Source organism: Anguilla anguilla, chromosome 15, assembly GCF_013347855.1.
Source record: "Anguilla anguilla isolate fAngAng1 chromosome 15, fAngAng1.pri, whole genome shotgun sequence".
In the NCBI taxonomy this organism is placed as follows: domain Eukaryota; kingdom Metazoa; phylum Chordata; class Actinopteri; order Anguilliformes; family Anguillidae; genus Anguilla; species Anguilla anguilla.
Window position 1 is genome coordinate 33,591,117 of NC_049215.1, and position 21,792 is coordinate 33,612,908.

General features: G+C 42.3%; 1 pseudogene; it reads left to right on the top strand.

Annotated features, from left to right (window-relative positions):
- Nucleotides 1-3,255: 3,255 nt before the first annotated feature.
- The window catches only part of LOC118214417, a 34,703-nt pseudogene continuing 16,166 nt past the window's right edge, over nt 3,256-21,792 (top strand).

Genomic DNA, 21,792 nt, shown 5'->3' on the forward strand with positions numbered 1-21,792 from the left:
GCAAAGCAGTTTTTAGCACATATGGATGGAGCAATGCAATTTCTTAACGCATAGGGATGGAGCAATACAAATTCTTAACACATAGGAATGGAGAATGCAAATTCTTGACGCATGGGGATGGAGCTGGGGTGGTGGAGGGGATTTACGAAGCAACGTGCAGCGCTTGCATGCAGGAGGAGCAGCCGAATGAGTAGAGGGAGACAGTTTAAATAGACCGCCCTGTTAGTGAATGTACTGTGATAGGTGAATATCACTCAGCTGAGCCATCAGCTGATTCGGCCGGAGCGCTTGACTCTCGTGACCTGCCAGAACTACGCGATGCTCCATTTCTGCATAGTTGAAGTTTAGATAAACTTCAACTATACAGAAGTAAAAGTATGAACACGATTGATCAGACGGTGTCAGAAGCACTACACCAATGAGATGCTCCAGGCTGTGGCACAAGCCATTGAAGAGGAAATGGCAAAGGGAAAATCAAGAGAAAAGGAAAAAGAGAGCGTAATGAAAATGTTTCTAATCCTGTTAGCAGGCATAACAGCAGGATCTCTGTGTAGTGCATTGCTGGGTACTGATGCCGGATCAGCTGCAATTGATATAGCAAAAGTGATTCAATCATGTGATACTGAAGCTATAGCATTAGCCGGAGCGCACACAGCAACTATGCTAGCATCAAAGGTAGGGAAGCAATTGGCACTGGGACCTGGATTTATAGATGAGTAAGTGCCACTGTGGGTGCGATTGCAGGGGGGATAATTGGGGCAAATGCAGTAAGTGAAGTAGAGACTGTAGGAGAAGGCATAAAGAGAGCCATATTTGCTGTAACAGGCACAGCTGAAGGGGAAAACCACAAAAAAATCATTATTAAATCAAAATACATAATTTAATACAAGAACCGAAGGCCATAAACAAAAATTTCTAATGATATAGTGCCGTTCGTGACAATGGCTGGGATTTACTCAGATTTTGTTCTTCACTTTGATTAACAATTAAACTGAATTGTTTAACTGGTGCAGTATCAGCACCTCGCCCCCTTGCCACAGGAGTTCCCCAGGGCTCTGTCCTTGGTCCCCTCCTATTCTCCCTGTACACCCAATCTCTTGGTCCTGTAATCTCTGCCAATGGGTTGTCCTATCATTGTTATGCCGATGACACCCAACTCTTTCTCTCCTTCCCGCCCTCTGACACTCAGGTCTCTGCTCGCATCTCTGCCTGCCTGAGGGACATCCAGAGCTGGATGGATAACCACCATCTTAAGCTGAACCCAGGCAAGACGGAGATGATCTTCATCCCTGCTCCATCCTCTAACCTTCTTGACTTTTCTATTTCCCTGGGGGACACTGTGGTGTCATCATCACCCACCGCAAAAAACCTTGGAGTGGTGATGGACAACAGACTGTCCCTCTCCCAGAACATCACGGCGGTGAGTCGAACGTGCAGGTTCTTCCTGTACAACATCCGGAGAATCCGCCCCTTCCTCACCACCTACGCAACCCAGCTCCTGGTTCAAGCAATGGTCCTGTCCCGCTTGGACTACTGCAACTCGCTACTGGCTGGTCTGCCAGCATCCGCCATCAGACCCCTGCAGCTCATCCAGAATGCTGCAGCGCGTCTGGTCTACAACCTCCCCAGACATTCCCATGTCACCCCCCTGCTCACTGACCTCCACTGGCTGCCTGTTATGGCTCGCATCAAATTTAAGTCCTTGGTGCTTGCATACCAGGCAGCTAAGGGGTCAGCACCAGGGTACATTCAGAGGATCATCAGACCCTACACACCAGCCAGACCTCTCCGTTCTGCCACCTCTGGACGCTTGGCACCTCCCCCTCTTCGCGTCTGCACTTCCCGCTCCCGTCTGCTGTCTGTCCTGGCCCCTCGCTGGTGGAATGACCTCCCCGTGATGGTCAGAACAGCAGAGAATCTCACCACTTTCAAACGCAGACTGAAGACTCATCTCTTCAGGCTGCACCTCTCCCCACCCCTCCCTAGCCTATAGTTCAGCTCATTGTACCTAGCTAGGATAATTTGATTATGTTAGTGTATCTGGCAGGATTGTTTTTGTATGATTAGGTGGGATTCCAGTGCTAGTTTGTACTTGGTAGGATTCTTGCTTGCTGAACAAGCTTACTCTACAGGGTTGGAGTCCTGATCGATGTGGTCACTTCTGGCACTACGATCCTTACTTCACTCTAGTGTTTCTTTTGCGCCTCTACATCATGAAACCTATGCACTTGTTGTACGTCGCTCTGGATAAGAGCGTCTGCTAAATGCCTATAATGTAATGTAATGTAATGAATTGTTTCCAAACACACTTTGGCTGAACCTATCCAAAATGTCATACATTATTTCATTTTCTTTCTTAAATTGAAAGCCATGTATTAGGGGTGTGCAAAGAAAACACTGTGCATCTGTTCAACCAACAAAATGATCTGTACCTTTAACAGGTGGTCCCAGTTGATATAATCCCTGTCCTCGTGGGTTTCCACCAGGTACCACGGTTTCCTCCCACAGTCCAAAGACAAGCAGTAGGCTAACTAGAGTCTGCAAATTGCCTGTAGGTTTGGATGTACGAGTGAATGGTGTGTGGGCCCTACAATAGATTGGCGACCTGTCCAGGGTGTATTCCTGCCTCTTGCCAACTGCATGCTTGCTATTCAATGAAATGATCAAAAACCCACTCTGAGGGGACCAGAAATTCATTTTGCTTTTTTAGTTAACCCCAACAAATATATCAGGGTAAAGCATAAAAATATATCATAAAATATGAACTCAATCAGTTGTGTGATATTTACATAAAAGAAAAGGCCTGGATGCAGTGAAGAAATGAGAGAATCACTGGTCTGGGTGTGTGAGCCCTGCACATGTGCTTCATAAAAATACATAAAAAATGAAAATAAGTTACATTTAAAAAACAAACCATCCATTCTCATATACCAATGGAAGTAAAATAGAAGCAATCTGGCCCTTACACTGTGGGTTACAAAATAAGTGCACAACAACATACACCACCAGAATGTTATGGCATGCACATCTTTGTTATAGTGTTGAAAACTTACAAGCAAACTGCAGAGGAGTTACGAGTGATGAAGAGGTTTGAGGACTGCTTTGGAGAGGAAGCTCTGAAGTAATGTTATTATCCTTTTTACCCACAGAGACCAGTTTGACTGATCAACTATTGTTTCACTTCCTCTGTAATCTGTAAATTCATAGCAGGTACTGTCATTTTTCTGATAAACACGTGATTTACCATAAAGACATCAGACCAGGGTAGTCTGATATGCTGGAATCCACTTGTTACGTGTTTGGCTAAGAAAGCAGGTAATTTCCTCAAAGAGCTACTCTTGACTTGCTAGAACAGAAGGTCTGATCAGAACTGTCCTTTTCCAGTTCTTCAACTGACAAGATATGGGTATGACAGGAAGTAAGCAAGCAGGAGGTAAGCAAGCAGGAGGTAAGCAAGCAGCCATTTTTCCAACCTTTGCTTCGTGTTGTGTTGTGTGTAGAAGATTGATTTCTAGACAGTTATATTAGTGTGTAGATTACATATATCCATGCCTATATTTGTAAATGAAAATCTAATAAAGGTGCAATGATAATCTAAACCTGGTTTCAGATGCTAGCTGTGTAGCACACAAAGGTGTGAAAGTCTTCTTTAAATTGGGCAGTGTTATACACATTGGCCACCTGGTTACATACAATTCATTCAAAGCTTCTGCAGCCTCAGTTATAAATCCCAAATACCTCATGGATTTGGGATTCAAAAAAAAGAAACTTATCATCAAAATATGCGCACATTTACACAAACTACAACCCATGAATGCACACATTTTGTAGACTGTGGGAAACGGTGACTCCAATGGCAAAATAGTGAAATACAAAAAAAAGTCTGACTTGTTTCACTCAATTCCTTTCATTTCATATCGAAGTACACATGATCATATCCCTTGTCAGAGGAACATCTAGGCTTATTTTCGGTCTTCCATGCATAAAATTCAGAGCTTCAGCTTATGCCATCAGAGAAACGGTATACAGTCCCTCAGTAGATGCATACGATTAGAGTACTCTTTTACTGCAGAATGCTGAACGTGAGGTCCCACAACTTGATAGTGAAGGGTTCAATCTGGAAGACATTTTCTTGGATATCTGTTAATATGCATGTTTTGTGTCAATGTATCCGACTTTCACGTTTGCAACTGTCATTTTAAGATGCAAGATAAAGTCCTGCGTAATCAGACAATAAAGTGTTATCATATCACATTGTATACTTTGAATAGTGCCTCATTACAGGCTGATAAGTGCCATAACTTAGTTATTATTAATCACTGGCTATGGCAGTGTAACCTTAGGAAACTGGGGGGGGGGGGGGGGGTGGCAAGAAGTCTATTTTGCTCCCCAGCGAGTTAGGCTTTGCTCCTCGCATAGTGTACATCTTTAACGTAACGTAATTCAGTAGGTGAGAGTATAAGCTTTCTAACCATGTATAACACATCCAATTTTGGTTTTGATATATCATTTTATAGGTCAACTGAAAGTTCTCGTCATCGCATTCACTCTGTGTTAGCAGTCAAAGAAGCTGCACCTGACAAAATGTTGTCAACAATGTTTCGTAATTTCTTGGGAAATGCTATTATTATTGAGGACTTCTGTGTATGCCTAAGCCATGTTTGTTGATATACCTAGCCTATATAGTTTTCATTTGTAATTTTGCATTTGGAATAGTGTTTTTATCGCATTCACTTCTGCATTAAGCTATGACCTGTTGCCTGTGCTATATCATTTCTGGTGGCCACATCGCCAGGAAACCTCAATGTATTTAGATATTTGATAGTGAAATTGGAATTGATGGTGCCTTTGTTACTTTTTTTAATTAAACCGAATTTGTATTTATACCATAGTTTTCACTCATACATACAGTATGTTAGGACTGTGAACAAGTTAGTTTGACTACTGTATTTTTGTCATGTCAGCAACCCCTGACAAACATAACCATACTAAATAATAGTACTTTTTACTTTAGGTATTTTTAAAAGTAGGTAACTTTTGTACTTTGACTCAAGTAGAAATTTAAATTGAAGAGTTCTACTTTTAGTGGAGTAAAATATAACAAGGGTATCTGTACTTTCACTCAAGTACAGGATTTGCATACTTCGTCCACCACTGGAGTTAACAGGGTGGGATACAAGGCTTGTGTGCATATGCAAAATGTCAAGTTCATTTTGATTTATAAAAAGAAACTTGCATGCAAGTGAGCATACGGATGGTTTTAGGCTATTCAGGATATTTTTGACCGTACACATTTCTTCTTTCGTGCATTCTCAAACAAAGTTTTATAAATGAGGCCCCAGGAGTATGCTCTCCTGTGTATTCTATAAATACGACATTTTCTTATTGTAATGTCATCTTTCCTAGGGTCAGCTGATCTGAGGATTGTTCTGTTGGGTAAGACAGGAGCTGGGAAGAGCAGCACAGCCAACACCATTCTCGGAAAGAAGCTGCTCAAATCGTCATGTCGTGCAAACTCAGTTACAGCTACATGTCAGGCTGCAACCAACACTGTTGATGGGAGGAAAATCACTGTGGTTGACACACCAGGGTATTTTTCTACTGGGTGCACTGATGAAAAGCTAAAACCTGAGATAGCCAAGTGCATCATAGAGTGTTCCCCTGGACCTCACGCTTTTCTTATCGTGCTGCCTGTGAGGAGAAACAAAGAGGAGGAGAATAAAGCAGTGGAAGAGATTCTGAATATGTTTGGGGAGGGGGCTCTGAAGTACGCTGTTGTCCTGTTTACTCACGGAGACCAGCTTGACGATGACATGACCATCCAGCGGTTTGTGGGTGATAATGACCATCTGAAAAGACTTGTCCAAAACTGTGGAAACCGGCTTCATGTCATTGATAACAAATACTGGAACAATCCAACTGAAGGCCCCGATGATGAGAGAAGCAACGCTGTTCAAATCAAAAAGCTTCTGAACACAATTGATCAGATGGTGACACAGAACAGAGGGAAGCACTACACCAGTGAGATGCTCCAGGCTGTGGTACAAGCCACTGAAGAGGAAATGGCAAAGGAAAATACCAGAGAAAAGGCAAAACACAGTGAAATGCAAAAGTGTTTAATCAAGACAGTAGGCATAACAGTAGGGTTCATGTATGGTGCATTTGTGGGTTTTATACGATCAGCTCCAGTTAAACGTGCTGCTGAAGGTACAGCAGCAACCAGACCACAGACAAAGGGAAAGGGATATGCAGCAAGGGCCCAAGAGTGTGCGATTGCAGGGGCGATTGCAGGGGCTAGGGCAGGAAGGGAAGCACAGACTGTAAGAGAAGCCGTAGAGAGAACTACAGCTGCTGTAGATGAGATAGCTATAGCTGCAATGGGGACCAATAAAACGTTAACCAACAAAAGTTAATTTAATGAAAAAAACCTAAGGCAGACAAAAATTAACATTTCTAATGATATATAGGATTTTATCAAATGTTGTTGATAACTTTGACTAACAATTAAAAGAAAGAATTTTTTCCAAACACACTTTGGCCAGTTCAGCTAAAACTAATCATAAGTGCCTTCCATTATTTCATTTCTTTCTTAAATTGAAAGCCATACACAAGGGATGTGCAGAGAAAACACTATGTGCATCTGTTCAGCCAACAAAATGATCTGTATCTATAAGTTATCACACAGGTGGTCCCAGTTGATATAATCCAGTTGTATTTGATTGTCTAAATGCACATTGTCTGTTGCTGAGCTAAAACACAAAAAAAGACATAATTAAAGTGATAATTAAAATGATCTGACTTTTTGTGTATTGTGATGTTAGATGTTCAGTGAAATTCTACGACTCTTCTTGTAATAATTTGTGAGTAATAAAAATGTCATCTGATTTCATGTTTCTGTTCTGAGGTGAAAGCCCTAGGTAACATCACTTTTCTAGAGACACATATATATGATATACAGTGGTGAAAATTATCTTGCTGTTTTGATCATCCCTCAGTGGAGGCTTCTGTACACATGTATTGAACCATTTAATAAATGTATCTGTTAACATGTTGGGAAATAAAAACATACTAGTTATTTTGGGGTTCTCAGACTGTGAGGCTTATTTAGATGATTTAATCATCCACTCTACTTTGTGGGACTAGCACACTGGGTCAAGTTTGGACTCTTTTTAAATGTTTGGCCAGTCCTAAGTTGACACTGAATCTGGCCATGTGTGAGTTTGGTCACCTACCCTTTTGGGCGAGGACAAGTTCGGCTGCTGGGTTCTAAAATCGAGACCATCAGTCAGTTCCCTGTCCCGACAACACAATGTGAATTATGTTGGTTCCTGGGAATGGTTGAGTACTACAGGGGTCTTTGTAAAAATTTCTCAGCTGTCACTTCTCCCTTAACTGGCCTATTAGTCATAAGATCAGCTTTATGTGGTCTTCTGTCAGTAAGCTTTTGAGTGAATGAAAGCTCTCCTTGTTCCCTCTTTGGTTTTGTCTGCTCCCAATTTTGCTGTACCTTTCAAAATTGATGTGAAAGCAAGTGATGCAGGTGCTGATGCAGTCCTTCTTCAAGAAGACGTTCAAGGCATAGATCATCCCGTTGTTATTTCTCTAGTAAATTTGATAAACATCAACAGGTTTAACCTACTATTGAAAAGGAGGCACTCACCCTCATCCTCGCTCTGCAGCACTTTGAACTGTACGTTGGGTGTGCTCCCGATCTGGTGGCGGTTCACACTGATGACTCCGGATGAAAAACACCAATCAAAGTCTTATGCGTTGGCGTTTGATACTCTAATAATATAATTTGCATATATGTCACATCTGTGACAATTACTGTATTTATAGTAGACATCTGCTTATCTGAACACTGATTTACTGGTTTACTTTTAAGTCAATTGAGTTTCAGAACAAACTAAACAAGCCTGGAACCTTTTAAATGACTCATGTGACGAACCGGCTCGTAGGTCCGACACATGAAATCACGCGACAACCGAGTGAAGGAATAACAAGAATTTATTACACAAAAACAAAAAGTTACCAACAAAGAACTGGCTGGAAATGCCAGAATGTGCAGCGCAGTGAGTTGGCAAATTGACAAGCTGGCTAGCTACTACGCAGGTGAGTCAAAAAGGCAAGCGGGTGAAAATGAGAAGAGAGAGCTCCCGCTGGTAGAACTCGCAGCCTTTTTAAAAAGCATGATCCCAGCTGACCACGGTTAAGCAATCCGCGGCCTCGTCTCCCAGCTGGAAGCAATTAAAGGTAATCGCTGGCTTCCACGAATGGCGTCCATAGATTACCTACTCAAATGAATATAAGAAAAAAGGTGAAAAAACACAGGGCGGGCGCCAGGCGTGACACGCTCCCCCCAAAAGACGTCACCAATAGGTGGAGGCACGGCCAAATCATATTTTACACAATTCATACAATTCATTTTTTTACACAACAACAAGTTTTATTAACTGTTCCCTCCACCATCAGGCCCATCATACCTCCTCACTCATCATGTCACCTTCTGTTCAGCACCTCCTTTAGCTCCGGCTTTCTTCCACCCTGTGGTGCCCGCCCCCACAGGATAAAGACAACAAGATACATACAGAGACACAGAGAGAAAAGACAACAGGCGGAGAGGCAAAGCGAGCTATAGGCCCACTATACAGGTGCACGGCTAAGAGCATCTGCAATTAGGTTTTCTTTTCCTTTAATATGTTTAACTTCTAGGTCGAAGGGTTGAAGAAATAAGGACCATCGCATTAAACGGCGATTGTGATTAACCATAGAACGTAAATATGTAAGGGGATTGTGGTCTGTATGCACCACTAACGGTCCTGGCACCGAGCCGACATACACTTCAAAGTGGCGGAGCGCTAAAATGAGAGCTAAGGTTTCCTGTTCTATGACCGAGTACCGGATTTGACAAGGGGTGAATTTTCGTGAGAAATAACCAACCGGATGCTCTACGCCCACATCGTCTGCTTGTAGCAAAGCAGCACCAGCACCTACCCCACTAGCATCCACTTGTAACACAAATGGACGATCGAAACGAGGAGCAGCAAGTACTGGCGCACTGCAAAGCAAGGCTTTTGCCGATTTAAAAGCCATTTCACATTGGTCCGTCCAGTGGAAGGAAACTTTGCCAGGCAATAAGTTTGTGAGCGGAGCTACCACTGTGGAAAAATTCTCACAAAACCCCCGATAGTACCCGATCATCCCCAGGAAACGCATTAGCTCTTTTTTTGAAGACGGTACAGGGAAGTTGGTATGGCAGCAACCTTACTTGATACCGGCCAAACTTCCCCTTGCCCCACGACCTTACCCAGGTAAGTCACCGTCCCTTTAGCAAATTCGCACTTTGCTAAGTTGATGGTTAACAAGGCCTGTGCCAGGCGGTCAAACAAGGCCTCCAACCTTGTCATGTGTTGTGGCCAGGTGTCGGAACATACCACCACATCATCCATATAGGCCGCACAGCCTTCCAAGCCCTGCAACACCCGATTCATTAGCCGTTGAAATGTGCTAGGCGCATTTTTTAAACCGAATGGCATTACCAAATAGGAAAATAACCCATTATGGGTAATAAATGAGGAGATCTCCTGAGCACGCGGCGTAAGAGGCACTTGCCAAAATCCCCTGAGCAGATCTATTTTAGAAACAAATTTAGCTGACCCGACCTGATCTACACAATCTTCCATTCTTGGTAAAGGAAAACTATCGGTTTTAGTGACAGCGTTCACTTTACGGAAGTCGGTACAAAAACGATATGTCCCGTCAGGTTTTCCTACCAAAATACAGGGAGAAGACCACTCGGAAAACGAAGGTTTAGCAATACCGTTTTTAATCAAATAATCTATCTCCGTGACCAAGTACCTTTGCTTGGGTAACGGGACTCTATAAAAATGCTGTTTTATGGGAATTGCGGAGCCCACATCAATATCATGAGTTAAAACATTCGTACCACTAGGGCCATCAGGAAATAAACAAAGGTATTTTTGAACCAGGTAGTCCAGGTCAGCACGCTGTTCATTTGGCATGTATCTAAAATAATCCTCCAAAGACTGCAGGTACTCAGAATTTTTTAACTTTCCTCCGAAAACACCTTCTGCCACGATGTCTTCCCCTTCATCACTGGTCGGGGACATTTCAAGACTGGCTAAGTCACGGCCCTCTGCAATCTGGGACAACAGAACAGACTGAACCGGAAGGGCAGGCTTGGAAGACTGTGCAGGCTCAAATAATTCCCCCGAATGGTAAGGTTTAAGGAGATTAATATGACACAATTGTACTTTTTTCCTACGGTCAGGCGTAGAAATTAAATAATTCATTAAATAAAACACTGCGGCCAGTATACGAGTCCGCAGAGAAAGGTAAAACGTTAGCCAATATTAAACTTTGGGAAGATCCCGTAACTCGCAAAATATTCATTGGCTTCTTATCATTTTTCAATGAAACTACTCCACTGGAAATGAAAGGAGTGTAATCAGAGGCTTCGCCTCAAATCAATGACTTGTCTTTTTGATCAATTGAGCGAGGAGGAGAAATTAGCTGAGAACTTGACTTTACCATAAGACCTACATATTTAGGGTCTTTACGGTTTTTACTAGGACATTCGTTTATCCAATGTCCTTTTTCGTGACACCCATGACAGGAGCGAGTGAGGATCAATTTCCCATCAGTGTCAGCTACTTCTTTCGCCTGGGATGAACTGCCTCTCTTGGAGGTAGACTGACTAAAACCAGACTCGGAAGACTGCGAACAAGAACCAGAACCCCCTTGGAAATCCCCCCCAAGAGGAACCACCCTGGCGGGAACCACCACGGAAGCCTCGATTTGCAAAACTACCTTTCCTAATAAGAACGAATTCATCGGCTAATACTGCCGCTTCAGTTGCGGCACAGGCTTTACACTCAGTTACGTAGGTGGCAACATCCTCTGAAACAGAATTTTTAAACTGTTCCAAGGTTATTAAATCACGCAGTTTCTCATAAGTATCGGCTCCAGTTGCATTACACCACCGTGTGAAATGGAGTAGCATTTCACGGGTAAACTCTACATGGGTGTTACCCTCTCCACGCCTCCATTTTCAAAACTTTAAATGGTATGCCTCAGGCACCATCTCATAACTATTCAGAATGACTTCCTTAACGGCATCATATGACAATGTTTGTTCCTCACTAAGAGCAGAATACGCCTCTTGAGCTTTACCGACCAAGACAGGCTGCGGCAACTATTTGATTATAGGCCATTTACAAGTTTTAGCAAGTCGCTCAAATAAAACAAAAAAAGTGTTCGGATCTTTCTCTGAAATTTCCGGAAAGAGTCTTAAATTACTGGCTATGTCAGCGTGATTACCCATGGTCGGATTCAAAGAATGTCTCCGAGAGCTTTGCTCTTGTTATCGGTCATGCTCTAAGGTCAGATTAGCTTGTATGCGGACTTCTTCAAGCCTCAGTTTCTCCAATTCAATTTCTTTCTCTCCTCGTTACATTTCCATTTCTCTCTTTTTCTTTCACTCTCATTTTTAATTCTAGTTCTCTTTCTTCTTGTTTCATTTTTAATTCTAGTTCTCTTTCTTCTTGTTTCATTTTTAATTCTTGTTTTTTCATTTCGAAATCATATTTCATTTTTTTCAGCGAAGTCTGTTCCTGAACTTTACTAAAGGTCAAAAACACTGTATCTGAAGGTTCTTGAATAAAATTTTTAACCTTCTCACTCTTGACTTTTGTAATTTCCTGCGCCATTATGAAATTTTAACAGTTTTCACCGCTTTGAAAAAATGAACACTCTAAATGCAACACACGCCACCAGCACAAGGGGGAGAGAAACACCATTCAAGGCAAACTAGCCTTAACCGAGCGGCCCAGCTAACTAAGCTTCGCCTGTACGTGCGACTTTACGGGAGGATTTAAGCCAACCAAACAAACATTAGACACCCCTTATTGGTGTCGATGGGTCCAGCCATTCCCAAGTAGCCTAACTGCGTATTGCCGGGGGGGCTCTGTGTCACAAAGCTCGTGTTGATAGTGAGGGAATGTGCGCAGCAGAAAAGCCAGCTAGTTCTCCTAACAACTTGCCATCGTGCTATGAAATGTATTTGTAATAATGGCGGATCAAAGAAAAGGTTTTTATAACTGTGACAGTATTTGAAGTGCTTGAAAAAGAGGATCTCAATTAGAAGCTTCATTTTCATGTTTATAGTGGAAGTTTGATCAACGGTGGGGACCTAGACAAAGTTCACTAAAAAAGGGAGTTCAGTGTTCTCCTTATTTCTTCTTATTCCACATCAACCTTCTGCACGCCACTCATCCAACATCTTTTCAGCAAGACCACCTAGACTACCAAGTTTTGCTAGTAGTTCACCTAGTTGCATGTGCTCTTTGCAAATAGCGCAGATATTTTTTTCAGATGTTTACGATTTCACACAGGATAATTTCCCATCGATTAACATGTTTAGAATGTAAACAACAAACTTGCAGATGCAAGCCACAGTCAGACGCAGCCGCTGCCATAGGCACAGACCGTCTCTCTCTCTCTTTTGCAAAGCTTCCAATGGACGAGTTCTCTGGGAATAGGTAAAGCACATTCAACCCAAACTAATATTAGTTTTCAGTTATAATTCATGCCAGCTAACGCACGTATTTCAGCATTGAACATAATGTTAAATCTTTTAAGATATTGACACTTTTTAGAATTGATTCTCCTCTATTATCTGTTCAAAATATGTGATTTTGAGTGAAGAAAATTTGTTTTTTTCATGTAGATTATGTGTTCAAAACATCCAAAGTGTGCAATTTGGAGATGTTTTGGGACTTGGTAAAACCCTTGCAAAATTTCACTGCTTTTAGTTATCAACACAATTTATTTTGCTGTGATGGGAAAGGTTGGAGGTTTTATAATAATTTTGATTCTAGGGGCGACATAGCTCAGGCGGTAAGACCGATTGTCTGGCAGTCGGAGGGTTGCCGGTTCAAACCCCGCCCTGGGCATATCGAAGTGTCCTTGAGCAAGACACCTAACCCCTAACTGCTCTGGCGAATGAGAGGCATCAATTGTAAAGCGCTTTGGATAAAAGCGCTATATAAATGCAGTCCATTTACCATGCTAGCTTGTGAATTTTGTGAAATAAAAATTTGTTGCATTTTTGTGTACATATTGCATATACCATTAATAATTCTTCACATTTCCTAAATTTTGATATGAAGTTCTGGTGGCACACATGTGACCAGGCATGGACTGGGCCTATATTCTACCGGGCAAATGCCCGGTGGGCCGACCTACTTTTGGGCCAGTGGGCCTTTTGTTCATACTGACACTGACCTGGCCCAATTTCAGTGGCCCATTGGTTCGTTTTCTATACTGACACTGGGCTGGCCCAATCACATGTCTAGGCCCCACCCCTCGCTGTCCGTTTCTGCCCTTGAGACTCGGAGTCGACATCACCTCAGCCTCGTAGTCCGTGCGGTGTGCGATGGAGAAAGGAAAGCGTAAAAGTGGTGCTGAGAAATTGCGGGAGAAAAAAATAAGAAAGCTGGCGGAGGATGCCTCAAAATGTGTCAAAATAACTTAAATGTTTGCTGGAACGACTGTGGGGGCTCCTGCAGTGCCTGCTGCTGGCAGTCAGCACCAGCAACAGGTGTTTAAAATCAGAGATGTGAAGGTCCAAGATGAGGCAGACAGCGAGACAGCTCTGATAGTGAGTTCTGAGCAGGATGAACCCGAAAGGGCAGACGAGGGACAGTCACAAAATGAGCAGGATAATGAAGCTGAAGTGGTAAGCAGCAGCATGTGGTTAGTCTAGTGTCAAGCAAAACTATAAGCTAGTAATGACGTTAGCATGGTTTGGCCGCAAGCTAGCGTTATCATTATCAGTGTTGGGGAGACACTATGCACTGTCGTTAGCTTAGCTCTCTTGTGTTTTTCTTGATGAGCTAAAAATATTGTACTGTGGTTCTTCTGCCTCTGATAATACCATTGCCTAAAACACATTTAATTCCGCTCTGCAGATCAGTCTGGTCACTCAGGCTAGTATTAAATGGATTTCTCTCGTCCTGAGATATGGCGGGCCAGTCACAACCGTTTGTCTAATATGGGGCGGGTTTAATAAGATTCATACATAAACAAGTCGATCAAAAATGCTTTTGGGCTTTTTCTTTTCTCTGAATATTTTAACAGAATGAACAATGTGTTCTCAAATTCTTATGGCAAAAACGGAAACACTCGGGACACATCACTACTACACTATCAGAGGTGTGAGCAGAGGAGCGAGAGAGAGGTGCACGTCGAGACTAGTCAGCGCGAGCGAGGTAGTCTACGAATGAGGAGGCAGGAGAAGTAGCTAAATTTGCAAGGATATAATAAATAATTGTATGGACTAGGGCTGCACAATTCGTTAAAAAAATCACGATCATACATCAATGCGATCTCATTTCTAAATGACGACGATTCTGATGCATTTGCGTTAAATGGAGAAAACTAAACCAAGGGAAAGCGAAGTTGCCTTAGCATTTAGCATGTTCCATTGTACGTTGTCTACTGTAGAGAGTCTGTATTGTAGGCTATTTGTTTTATTTAAGACCTTTATTCTTTGCCTTTGAATGGCAATCAATGTACAGTGAATGTGTTTTTTTTTTTTTTTTTTTACATAAAATTGTATTAAATCATTTGAATTATTCATACAACAGAGTTTTTCTTTAATAATTACTTTTTGAGTATGGGTATTGTTTACTCCACAGCCACCTCTGATCACCAGGGTCAAGAGTGAGTGAGTACACTGCTCCACTTGCATTGGTATACTTGACTTGTCCATAACACTCCGCTCTGTAGGGGCTTTGGCAAATGGTTAGATATATATCATATACATATTGAACGGTCTGCGAGGATGTTGTTCTGATGGGCGGTGTCCGACCGATTGCGGTGGGCCCGGTCTGAGCCAAAAATGGCAGGGCCTATTTTTTGTCCCAGTCCAGCCCTGCATGTGACCATCAAATAATGCCACAGCTCTCTGCTGTGTGTTAGCTTTATTAGAGAGTAGTACATTCAGGTGAAAAGGGAGAAAGAGTTAAGCAAAATATGCATTTTTTTCTGGCAGAATAACTAGGACAAGAAGAGAGTATACATGAGGATATTACAGATCTGTCCCCATCCCTTTAATTATGTAGTTTTACTGCATAGAGTTTATTCAGTTTCTGTTAAGTCCACGTGATTTACCATAAAGAAACCTTCACCGCTTGTATAGAGCAAACTGATTGATGGTCAGCTGGCTACACTGCAGTTTAACCCTAAAACCTTCAAGGCTTAGAGAGCGCTCACTACCATGTGCCATGTCACCATTCAGTCATTCCAAGGTCTGAGAGGCTGAGGTGCCGCTGGCTGATTAATAGAGGAACTCTAGAACCGTCCACTTATCTATACCAGCAAGTGCCATATCTACTATAGTGCATGATTTTCCATTTGAGATGGTATTCTAGGCTCATGTACATTTATTGCTGTAGACCAAGAGTACTTCTGCTGAAGTAGGAACATGCTAATGTCTCACAGCAGACCTACAAAAAGCCCTTCAGTAATTTGTATTGATTATCTAGCGATGTGACCATGACCGATGTTGATCATGTTTCTTGAACTAGTCGAGTAGCACAGCCTGTATTGTCTGTGCATCGATTTCCCATTTTGTCAAATAAATTATAATTCATTGAAAAAAAGAGAAAAAAACCAAGAAGAACTGCGGAGGTAGATGTACTATCTTCCGTATTAGCAGTGATTTGAATTTGACTATATCATACTTTGTTGATATATTGCTGATTATTGATGATTAAATAAACATGAAATATACTTTAACTATTCTCTATTTTTTTATTTTAATTTTATTTTAACTATTTTTTATTTTTGTTCAGTGTACGTATGTGGGCTGACATTCTATTGAACAAAAGATGTGTTATGCAATGGGTGAAACACGTGATAAAGAACTAACGGTGATTCTAGCATAGGAAACAACTGCATTAAATATAAATTATTGCTCAAAATCAAGTGTTCTATTTTTACATGTGCACCCACACCTGCATTCTTACCACACGGGCACTATTGCACAGATTCCATCCTGACTGTAACAGTGGCCCAGGAGTTGTCTTTAGCTGTAATTTTACATTTCATAGCGGAAATTTAGATGATTAACATGCAAAAATGTTCGTGTCTCATACAGTGCAATGTAGCTCTGTTTATTAGATTTAAATATCAACTTTTTCTCCTAGGGTCAGTTGAGCTGAGGATTATTCTTTGACCTGCCATAGTCAAATGCATTGTAGAGTGTGTTCCTGGACCTCACGCTTTTCTAATCGTGCTGCTTGTGAGGAGACATACAGAGGAGGAGAAGAAAGCAGAGATTCTGAAAATGTTTGGGGAGGGGGCTCTGAAGTACGCTGTTGTCCTGTTTACCCACGGAGACCAGCTTGACGATGACATGACCATCCAGCAGTTTGTGGATGAAAATGACCGCCTGAAAACAGTTGTCCAAAAGTTTGGAAACTGCTTTCATGTCCACCATAACAAATACTGGAAGAATCCCATTGAAGGCCCCGATGATGAGAGAAGCAATGCTGCTCAAATCAATAAGATTATAAACACGATTAATCAGATGGTGAGAGAACGGAGGGAAGCACTACACCAGTGAGCAATTGGCACTGGGACCTGGATTTGTAGATGGAGTAAGTGCCAGTGTGGGTGCGACTGCAGGGGGGATAATTGGGGCAAATGCAGTAAGTGAAGTAGAGACTGTAGGAGAAGGCGTAAAGAGAGCCATATTTGCTGTAACAGGCACAGCTGAAGGGGAATACCACCCAATTAACAATTAAATTGAACTGTTTCCAAACACACTTTGGCTAAACTAATCCAAAATGTCATACATTATTTCATTTTCTTTCTTAAATTGAAAGCCATGTATTAGAGGTGTGCAAAGAAAACACTGTGCATCTATTCAACCAACAAAATGATCTGTACCTTTAACAGGTATCAAACAGGTGGTCCCAGTTGATATAATCCAGTTGTCTAAATGGGCTGAGTGAAAACATCAAAGACATAACTAAAGTGATAATTCAAATGATCTGAGTTTTTGTGTATTGTGATGTTATAGATTCTGTGAAATTCTGCGACTATCCTTGTGATAATTCACAAGTAATCAAAATTTAATCTGATGTCATGTTTCTGTGAAGAGGTGAAAGTCCTAGGAAACACTACTTTTCTAGAGACGAAAATATATATCATATACAGTAATGAAAAGAATCTTTCTATTTTGATCATTCCTCAGTGGAGGCTTCTGTACACATGTATTGAACCATTTAATGAATGTATCTGTTAACATGTTGGGAAATTAAAACATATTATTCTGAACATGCCTGTAATGAACAATAAATTACCTTTGGTTTATTGTCTCTTTAATGCTCACTATTCTACTTTCCACCAAACTAATCTTCCAAACATCTTTGGTGAAAGTCAGATGCCAGCGTGACACCCCTGGAAGGGAGATGTGGCAGCTCTGGCATCACTAAGGCTGGTGACACCCGGTGCGGTCGATCGTTGGGGTCACCCGCTGTTGTCGACCAGGGGGGTGCTGGTGGGTGTGGGCGCAAGGAATTGTGTGTTATGCATTCAAACGACAAAGCACTTCTCGCCACATTAATACCGCTAATTCAATCAACCGGCAGTAAACTGCAACGGAGAAATTAGCTGTTTCAACTCGTCGCTACACAAAATATTGCACACAAAAATTGTGCCAGTCATTTCGGTGTCACCCCCCTCTGATGGTGTCACCTGGTGCGGTCCGCACCCCCCGCACCACCCTAGTGACGCCTCTGACACCGTTGGTTACCTCATGGAAAGAGAGAGAGAGAGAGCACACCCACACAAACACAACATAAAATAAATGAACATCTTCAAGCCTTTGTAAGAGAGAAGTTAAACTGGGACCCAGAAAAGGCTGGAATTCATATCCAGCTTAAAACTGGCCTGAAACGGATCAGTAGCATTCTGGTTACTCTCCGTTCGTAAACGGGGCTATGCTGTCGTCAGAGATATATCCGATCTGTCGCCGGACTGTCAATATCCTAATGGGAGCATCAGAAAATTCACAAATGCGCGGAACAACACAACAGATATATCCATGACCACAGCAAGAAAGCGTAACAGTTACTATGTTTTACTCTCGTATTAATCTGACTCCATTTTACATGATAATTTAAAATTTGGCTTTAACTATACGTGGAACTTGGGAGTGGTTACACTCGACTCTATCTTGTGCCATCATTCCTCAATATATGCTCCCGGGCTTTAGCATTATTGTTAAATCTCAGTTCGGCGAGGAATCCAGAGGGTAGGAGGCTGACCACCATAATACATGCCTTCCATGCCTGGCTTACATGGATAGTGCATCGACAGTTATGAGCCCAGGACGGTGCGTATCTATCGGGCTCCTTAAGGCGAATTTGACAAGAACCGGCGTACTACGCCCATGGGTTCTCTTAAGCCAAAACACCAGAACCAATACCACCAATCCCTTAACAGGCAGATCGTGGTCACCTATCTAACTTGAAGACCCCACTACAGACGTTTACTGTACTAGACCCCTGATCAGTAGGTCCTAGTCAGAATTGCCCCCCTGAGTATTTAATCGGAATTTCGGCTGAAAAGAAGATAAAATGGATTAGAGTCATGAAGACCACGCAAGTTAAAAATAAGAATTTATTGAACAGGAAGGTAGGTTATTATCTTCAATTCCAAATCAATTATAAGGGTTAAAAACATAAATACAGAGTAAAAGAGTTCTTACCCAGCCTGTTTAGCTACACACAGAACACAGAGTATGCGCAGTGCGGGAAGTCGATTGCGATCTTCCATGGCTATCTACACACAGCGCACATAGTATGTGCACGGTGGGAAGTCGATTACGATCTTCCTCGATTGCTTTGTCTCCCTTCCTTTTAAGCCAAATCCCGCGTTTGGTCTAGGCGGCATTGCCATAAATTAACCTGTCCGAATCATAAATCTCTAATTCCGGCCCCCACCATTTGGAGAAGGTTGTTAAAACAATTGGTGGGGAAATGGGGAAAAGGAGATGATTACCAGAGAGGACATTCCATTGTGTTAGGTTTTTCCTGAGTTATTGAAACTATGTTTTTTCAAATTCTATTTGGTATGAAACATATTTCATTCAATGGCTTGATTATTGTGAACATGTACATACCAAACATTCCAAGTGGATGTAATATTATGGTGCAGTTGTCATGAAAATACCCTTCTGTTTAACCATTGTACACGCAATCCATGTTATTATTACATAAGGCATAATACAATAATACAATGAACACATGTGCATGGTTTGTAAGGTTTTCCGGGATTTGTAAATAAGATATACAGATGGTTTATAGTCCAGATCCAGAAAAGAAATACAAAGTGTAATGTCAGAGGGGTCCATATGTGGGCAGTGTGGTACTGTCCCGTGTGGTGCCCCCACCAGGTGCCGGTCGCTTCACCCTTTACGACCCCAAAACACCCACACCCACAACCACAGACAAAGAGACTAGTTCCCCTTATCTTGGTTGTGTCCAGGTGGTAACATTCCAGAGAGCCAAATGGCCTGCCCATTCAGAGGAAGTCCGAGTGACTTATTGTTTTACCACAAGGCTCTCGGGTCCTTTGAAGTACACGCTGCGTCCCAGCATGCTGGCTCGTTCAAATGTCAGCCTTTTCTGGGTCCCAGTTTAATTCCCCTCTTACAAAGTGTTATCATATCACATTGTGTACTTTGAATAGTGCCTCATTACAGGCTGATAAGTGCCATAACTTAGTTATTATTAATCGCTGGCTATGGCAGTCTAACCTTATGAAATTTGGGGGGGGGGGGGGGCAAGAGGTCTATTTTGCTCCCCAGTGAGTTAGGCTTTGCTCATCACACAATGTGCATCTTTGCATCCACTTTAATGTCTGACAACTTCTAAATTTCCAAAATGTTCTTTCATTAGTTATGCCAGAGCTATTTCCACCAAACATTATAGCCTCTTCCTCTGTACCGAGCGTCTTGTCACAGTTCGTGAAGTTTCTCTTCTTCGTTTTGCAGACTGATTTCCCCATTCTCTGGGATAATTCAGTGGAATGATAAACTGATTTATATGCATATCAATATTCACAATGGGCATTCCATATTATGGTTAGTTGTGAGAGTTAACAGGGTGGGATACAAGGCTTGTGTGCATATGCAAAATTTCAAGTTAATTTTGATCTATAAAGAGAAAATTGAATGAAAGTGAGCATATGGATGGTTTTAGGCCATTCAGGATATTTTTGACCGTACGCATTTCTTCTTCTGTGCATACTTAAACTTTTCATGTAGAACCTCTACAAAGCTTTATAAATGAGGCCCCAGGAGGGTGCTCTCCTGTGTATTTTATAAATATGACTTTTTTTTATTAGAATGTCATCTTTTCTAGGGTCAGCTGAACTGAGGATTGTCCTGTTGGGTAAGACAGGAGCTGGGAAGAGCAGCACAGGCAACACCATTCTCGGAAAGAAGCCGTTCAAAACTTCTTGTCGTGCAAAATCTAAAACCAATAAATGTGAGGCTAAAACAGAGACTGTTGATGGGAGGAAAATCACTGTGGTTGACACACCAGGGTATTTTTGTACTGAGCACCCTGATGAAGAGCTAAAACCTGAAATAATCAGGTGCATCATAGATTGTTCCCCCGGGCCTCACGCTTTTCTTATCCTGCTACCTATAAGTAGACACACAGAGGAGAAGAAAGCAGTGGAAGAAATTCTGAAAATGTTTGGGGAGGAGGCTCTGAAGTGCGCTGTTGTCCTGTTTACCCACGGAAATGAGCTCGAAGATGGCATGACCATCCAGCAGTTTGTGGATGATAATGACCATCTGAAAACACTTGTCCAAAAGTGTGGAAACCGGCTTCATGTCATCGATAACAAACGCAGGAAGAATCCCACTGAAGGCCCCTATGATGGGAGAAGCAACGCCGCTCAAATCAAAAAGCTGCTGAACACGATTGATCAGATGGTGGAACAGAACGTAGGCCAGCACTACACCAACAACATGCTCCAAGCTGTGGCACAGGCCATTGAAGAGGAAGTGGAGAACACAAGGAAAGAAACTCGAGGACAGTTATTTGTGAGCACTGTCAAAAATATGGCAAAAGAGAAAGTAATGAAAAGGTTTTTAATCCAGGCAGCAGGTGTGTCAACAGGGGTTCTGATGGGTGCGTTACTCGGTGCTTTAGCATGTGTTGGTGTAGTTGCGGCATTACTGGCAGGTGTTATAGCAAAGGTGTGCACTTCACCTGGTGCTGCTGGTGCTGCAGCTGCAGCGGTGGCCGGAGCAGAGGGTGTAGCTGCAGCAGCCGCAGGGATAGGATTGGGAGCAGCAGCTGGTGCTGCAGCTGGAGTAATAGCTGGAGCAGGGGCCTGTGTGGGTGCGATTGCAGGGGGGATAACAGGGGCAAGAGCAGCAAATGAAGCACAGTCTCCCGGAGAGGCTTCAGAGAAAGCCTTCCTTGCTGTAACAGAACCAGCAGTGAATTATGTTAAGAACAAAATTGAAGATAAAATGCCAAAGGGTTGCAAAAAAGTGGGCTAATCTCTTATGTAATGCTACAATACTGTTTGCAAGCAATAACGGCTGAGATTCATTCAACAAGAAGCAAGAAATCCCCCACCCCCCTTATCCTGCGACTCCTTGACAGGAGGGGAAAGGGGAGAGGGGGGGGAGAGAGAGAGAGAAAGTACAGAAGACGACATTGGAGATCTGTAGAT